Source organism: Chelonoidis abingdonii, chromosome 14 (assembly GCF_003597395.2).
Source record: "Chelonoidis abingdonii isolate Lonesome George chromosome 14, CheloAbing_2.0, whole genome shotgun sequence".
In the NCBI taxonomy this organism is placed as follows: Eukaryota; Metazoa; Chordata; order Testudines; family Testudinidae; genus Chelonoidis; species Chelonoidis abingdonii.
In genome coordinates this window covers 34,328,907-34,335,632 of record NC_133782.1, presented here as the reverse complement: position 1 = coordinate 34,335,632, position 6,726 = coordinate 34,328,907, and the positions used below count along the sequence as shown (strand labels likewise).

Sequence of the window (6,726 nt, the reverse complement as noted above, 5' to 3'; positions counted from 1 at the left end):
GAAAGTATCTTGTCCCCCAATTGGTCCTTTGGTCAGGTGTCAGCCAGGTTCACTGAGCTTGTTAACCCTTTACAGGTAAAAGAGACATTAACCCTTAACTATATGTTTATGACACAGGTTATGAAGTTCTATACTTCCAAACATTGCCCTGCAAAATCAACAACAATTCAAATTCCAGAGCATTTCATAGTCCAGTCATACATCAGTCTCCCTTGTCAGTTTCAGAAAGAAAAAGCTCAATTTAGGACAAAGTGACTTATAATGTCACTCAAGTGAGATGCTGACATCTAAAAGTTAGTCTGTCTTTTCTCTGCAGACTGCAGGGGCTTTCCAATAATAGCTTTGGAATCTGTGTATCTGAAAGGATTCTATGCTAGATATTAAGGGGCAAAGAAGATGTTATTCCAGGTAAGCTGATAATACCCAAGGAGTGTGGGATAGCTGGATCATAACTGACTGGAGATGTAGAACAGGATCCTTCAATTGTGTAGTCTGGATTAATTCATTTCTATTGAAGTCAATGGGAGTTTTGTCATTGACTTGTCAGGGGGCAAAATTTCATCCCTAGACTCTACAGGACTTGGTAGCCACTCATGTGTCCTTTATTATCCTCTTAAGATACGGGGATGCCTTTCTGTTCCCTAAGAGTAATTCTGACTCTCGTTAGGGTTGTTAGTCCCTACTCCTGATGAGCAAGGTCATAGAAACACATAAATTCCAGCCTCGCTTTCTCCCTCAATATTCTTTTCACACCTCTTCCTTTCAAGCTCAAACTCTCACTCACATTCTATTTCCTTTTATTTTCTCTATCTGTCTCCTTTCCAGGAGACTTCTGCCTCCATCCTCCTCAAAACCGGTTCTTATCTCATTTTGACCGTCTCATTTACCATTATGTTTTTCAGAAACAATGTGGGTCTTTAAACAAGACTCTTCTTTGGGAGGGAAAAGGTTTGTGAGGATCTGTTTTATCTAAGAATGTTCCATAATATATTGACTAATTCTGTGAAGGACCAACTCATATTCTTTGTGAAAACTAGTTCAAACTAAACCCAGGTCAAACCAATTTCAGTTAACAGTTACAATCCTACTGAACCATCATTTCATCAGTTTTCACAGTTCCTCGTCTGTTTTGTCTCTCAGGTTTCAGGTCAAAAGCCAGCAATTTTTAAGAGATGTTACTTAGGTTTCACTGAGAGCAAAGGGAGTAGGATAGCAGATTTGTAACTAAGGACAAAATGGGAAGACAACAGGTAATTCTGTTGGAACGGAAGGCAGACTTTGTGTCAGCTCTTATTACTTTTAGCATCATTATTATAATTCATACGTTTTTATCTATCTCTGATCCATGCTTTTGTTACCACAGAACTAGACCACTGCAATTCACTCTACATGGAGCTCAACTTTAAATCATTCAGAGGCAAAAACTGGCGCAGAATATAGGAGCTAACTTAGTGAACAGTGCATCTGACTGAGAGCATATAGCACCAGCGCAATGAAATTGGCACTGGCCGCCTGCCATTCTCCGGATAGCGTTTACACCTGACCCATAAATTGCTGAGTCTGGCTTATCTGAGAGATTGTCTTTCTCCTTGTGCCATGCTGCCATCACTTTAGTCAGCAGCAGAGCTGCCCAAATAAGTCATTTTTTAGTTTGCTGGCTGAACCAAAAATCCAAAAAAATCCTTTCAGGTTGAACTGAAATAGATTTTTTTGAAATTATTTTTGGTACAACACAAAAGTAATAAACAAAAAAAAAAAAGAAAGAACCACAATATTTTGGGAACAACGTGTTTTGTTCAAACTAAAACAAAGTGCTCAGATGCCACAGTGATGAGTGAAGTACAAGAAAACAATGTAGACTAGAATTGAGAAACAATGTTGTGGTTTCTGAGTACTTTTAAAGATATTTTTAAATAAAATTGAAGTAAAATTTGAAAGGCAAAGTAATTTCAAATTGAAAAATCTAAATGTTTTGTTTCAAAAATATCATTTTGATTTTTGAGCGGGTTTTATATAATCTTTTCAGTCAAAACAACTCAATAAATTCAACATTAATTGGAAAAATATTTCAGTTGACCCATATCTGCATTTGGTTTATCTGAAACAATTCATCCAGCTGTAGTCAATAGGGGCTCCTAAGCTGGCTCCCCGTCAGTATAGCTGGGAGGATCTCCTCTGTGATGGCTCTTGGGGGCTGGAACTTGCTCCCCCCATTTAATCTTAAACAGCCTTATCTGGCCATGCTGCAGAATGCAGATCTGTTTGACAAGGCTCTTGGGCCTGGTCTACACTGGGGGGAGGAGTGGGATCTATCTAAGTTATGCAACTTCAGCTATGTGAATAACGTACTTAGACCTACTCACCACAGTGTCTTTACTGCGGTGAGTCAACTGCTGCTGCTTCCCCATCGACTCTACCTGCGCTTCTCACAGTGGTGGAGTACAGGAGTCAATGGGAGAGTGTTCGGGGCTTGATTTATCATGTCTAGACTAGATGCGATAAATCAACCCCTGTTGGATCAATTGCTGTCCGTAGAACTGGTGGGTAGTATAGACATATCTTTGCAGAGGTATAATGGCTTGCTTCCCATAATGAGTCATAGGTGCTAAGGCCAGAAGAGAGTATTGTGATCATCTGTTCTGACCTATTGTATAATACAGCAAGAGAAATTCCCCAAAACAATTCAAGTTTGAAGTATGCTCTACTTTGCGGGGAGGGGGGAAATCCAGTTTTGATTTTAAAAATAGCTAGTAATGGAGAATTCATCCCAACCTTTGGTAAATTGATCCAATGGTTAATCACTCTCACTTTTAAAAATGTACGCCTCATTTCCAGTCTGAATTTGTCTTGCTTCAACTTTCAAACATTATATTTTGCTATACCTTTGTCTGCTATTGAAAAGCCCATTATCAAATATCGGTTCCCCATGTCGGCAATTGTGAAAAAAGGCTTATATCATTATTGGGTATATTAACTGTAGTGTGGTATTAGAGAGACAAGGTGGGTGAGATAATGTTTTTTATGGGACTAAACTTCTGTTGGTGAGAGAGACAAGCTTTCGAGTGGCACAGAGCTCTTCCTTACCTCTGGGAAGGTACTCACAGTATCACAGCATGGAACAGCTAGCTTATCATAAGAAGTTAGCACATATTCTAAGGGACCATTCAAGGTGAAGTGATCCATTAACACCCTTGTAGTCATGGGACAAAAACGGGGATTAATGGGTTATAGATTGTTGTAGCAAACCACATATCCAGTGCTTTACTAAAACCATGATTTTTAGACATATTTTCTAATCTTTTAATCATTCTTTTGGCTCTTCTCTGACACCTCTCCAATTTAACAACATCCTTCTTGAAATGTGGACATCCACTGGACACAATATTCTAGCAGCGGTCGCACCCAGTGCCAAATACAGAGGTAAAATAATCTGTCTATCCCTACTCAAAATTTCCCCATTTATGCATCTGTGGATCACGTTAGTGTCACACTTGGAGCGCATGTTCAGCTTACTAGGCACCATAGCCTCCAAATCTTTAATAGAGTCATTGCTGAAAGAGTGGAAGGAGAGAAAAAGGAGATTTCATAGATGACTGGCTGGCCAAGTTCTGGTTAAAATGATTATTTAAAGTTGCTGGGCTTTCATTGTGTTATTAATTATGCAGGGGCACCTGGAGTCTCTGCCAGGCATTTTTTTTTTATTATTCTAAACACAAATAAAAAGACAATAAATACAATTACCTTAATTCAAAACAGAAGTGATGAATAATGAGACAGAAACAGAGCCAGTCTACCCTCTTGTAGCTGTGTTGGCTCTTCTGTGTCAGCAGAAATAGAAATAATCCATGTTAATTGAGAAAGGCCAGTGAGTACAAGCTGGTGTAGGTATGGAACGGTTTCCATATGAAGGGAAATTAAAAAGATTAGGGCTGTTCAGATTAGAAAAGAGATGACTATGAAGGGGATGTGATAGAAGTCTATAAAATCATGACTGGTGTGAAAAAAGGTGAATAGAGAAGTGCTATTTACCCTTTCGCACAACACATAAAACAGGGGTCACCTGATGAAATTATTAGACAGTAGGTGTAATACAAACAAGAGGAAGTACTTTTTCACACAATGCAAAATTAATCTGTGGAATTCATTGCCATGAGATGTTTTGATGGCCAAAAGTATAAATGGGTTCAAAAAAGAACTAGGTAAGTTCATGGAGGATAAAAATCATCAAAGACTATTAGCCAGGAGGGTCAGGGGATGCAACCCCATGGCTGGGGAAACCCAAAAGCTGACTGCCAGATGCTAAGGGTGGATCTCTCCAAAATTGCCCTGTTCTGTACCTTGCACTTGAAGGTCTGGGACTGCTCACTGTCAGAGACAGGATACTACACTAGATGGACCATTGATATGATCCAGTATGGCAGCTCTTATGGTCTTATGAATAGAGACAGGCAGAGCTGCTGTTGGGTGCTACCTAAGGCTAGATTCTCCAAGGGACTTAGGTGCATCACTACTGCTTTAGGCACCTAACTCCCAGATATACGCACCACTAGTATTTACTGCTCAGCTGCTACCTTACCCTGTAGGCGCCTAAATTCGCTCTGTACCTCCTTTCTTTTGATGTAAACATTTCTTACGTGCTACATTTCTGCTTCTGGGCATGAGCACCACAGCCTCACTTTAGGCATGTGGATAGCTAAGCCCAGAGAAATCCACAGACAAGGGGAAGATAGATGTTCTCTTGCCTTATTCAACTGCAGGGTCTGATCTGGCAGGTGTGTTCAGAGGCCACTTACCAGAGTGGGCCGGCACACAAAATCACACGACATGGCTGTGTAGGGGAGAAAGCAGATGTCCCCCATAATCTTTAGCCCAATTGTTAGTGTACCCACCTAGAATGTGGGACACCTCAATTAAATTCCCCACTGATGGGGAGAGAGGATTTGACGATGGGTCCTCCACTTCCCAGGAGCATGAGACATTCTCCTAAGGTGGGGAAAGGATTCTCTATATTAAATAATTAAGAAGTCACTGGCATCCTTGTTTCTCATACAAGAGCCCTACTGACCAGGCTGTAGAACCATTTTCTCTCTGGGGCCCAGTGACTCGAATAATAAGCATTGATCTGCACAGCCTCACAAAATGGGGTCACGGCTCATTTTCAGTAGCTCTAATATCTGTTTTTGAATGATGATAGTAATCTTTCTTTTTCTCCCTCCCTCCTTTTGTCACCATTTTGCTGACCGTTCCCTTTGTCTTGTTCCCCAGAATGTGTCTGAAGCAGGTTATGAACAATCAAACCTCCATGCTGGAGTTCCTTCTCCTGGGATTCTCTGACATTTGGGAGCTGCAGATTCTACACTTCACAGCGTTTCTAGTGGTCTATCTGGCAGCCTTGATAGGGAACCTCCTTATAATCACAGTCATAGCCTTTGACCAACAACTTCACACCCCCATATAATTCTTCCTGGTCAACTTATCCTGTGCTACCTCTTTGTGACTGTCCCCAAATCCATGGCCAACTCTCTCATGGACAGCAGAACAATTTCTTTCTCAGGGTGTGTCACCCAAATCTTCTTGGTTGTCACCTTTGCCATTACGGAGCTAGCATTACTCACAGTGATGGCATACGATCGCTATGTTGCAATCTGCCATCCCCTCCATTATGGGATGTTAATGAACAGGGGAAGGTGTGCCCAGATGGCAGCTGGGGCCTGGCTCAGCAGCATGATGTGTGCTGTGATACATACCGGTAACACATTTAGGTTACGCTTCTGCCGCTCCAACATGGTTGCCCATTTCTTCTGTAATATCCCACAGCTATTAAAGCTCTCCTGTGGGGATACACGTGTTAATGATATAGTAATGTTTGTTCTTGGTTCTGTTTCAGCTGTTTCCTGTTTTGTATTTATATTTGTGTCTTATATTCACATGTTCTTCACGGTGATGAGAATCCCCTCCAAGCAGGGCAAGTACAAAGCCTTCTCCACCTGCCTGCCCCACTTGATTGTTTTCTGTTTATTTCTTGGCACTTCAACATTAACGTACATGGAACCCAGATCAAAGTCTTCAAAAGCTTTGGACCTGGTAGTGGCCATTTTCTATTCCGTTGTGCCACCAACTGTGAACCCAATCATCTACAGCCTAAAAAACAATTAAATAAAGGGTGCACTCAGGAAAATGTTAATCGCTCACCAGCCTGGTCCAATATGCATAAGATAGATTTAATATTCAGAGAACTGTGTGTTGTCTTTCCTGACATCTACATTGTTATGTGTTTCAACATTTACATGTACAAGTTTTAATAAAAATAAAAGGGAAAAAATGACAACAAATAAATCATCTGTAAAAGATAATTCTGGAGCTTATAGGTATCAATGGACAATTGAATGTTCATTAGCCTAGCTAATTAATATTGCACCTGTAGTGACCAAATTGATGTAGCTTAATAGGCTCCTGTAGCAATCCTGATTTACACCAGCTGGGAATCTATTTACACCAGCTGGGAATTGATAGAAATGGAGCTAGGCCAATTTACACCAACAGAGGATTCTGGCTGCATTAAGTCCAGTGTAGCTATAGTTGATTCACATTAGCTGGGATGTGGCCCATTAGGTTCAATGGGGTTACATCAGTTTACACCATCTGATAATGTGGCTCCATTTACTTCAATTGAATTGCATCACTTGATGCCAGATGGAAATGGACCAACAGCTTGAATCCTAAACC

At 40.7% G+C, this 6,726-nt stretch overlaps 1 pseudogene; it reads left to right on the top strand.

The window, feature by feature from the left end:
- Nucleotides 1-5,284: 5,284 nt before the first annotated feature.
- LOC116821832 (olfactory receptor 14A16-like) lies at nt 5,285-6,219 on the top strand (annotated as a pseudogene).
- The last annotated feature ends 507 nt before the right edge of the window (nt 6,220-6,726 follow it).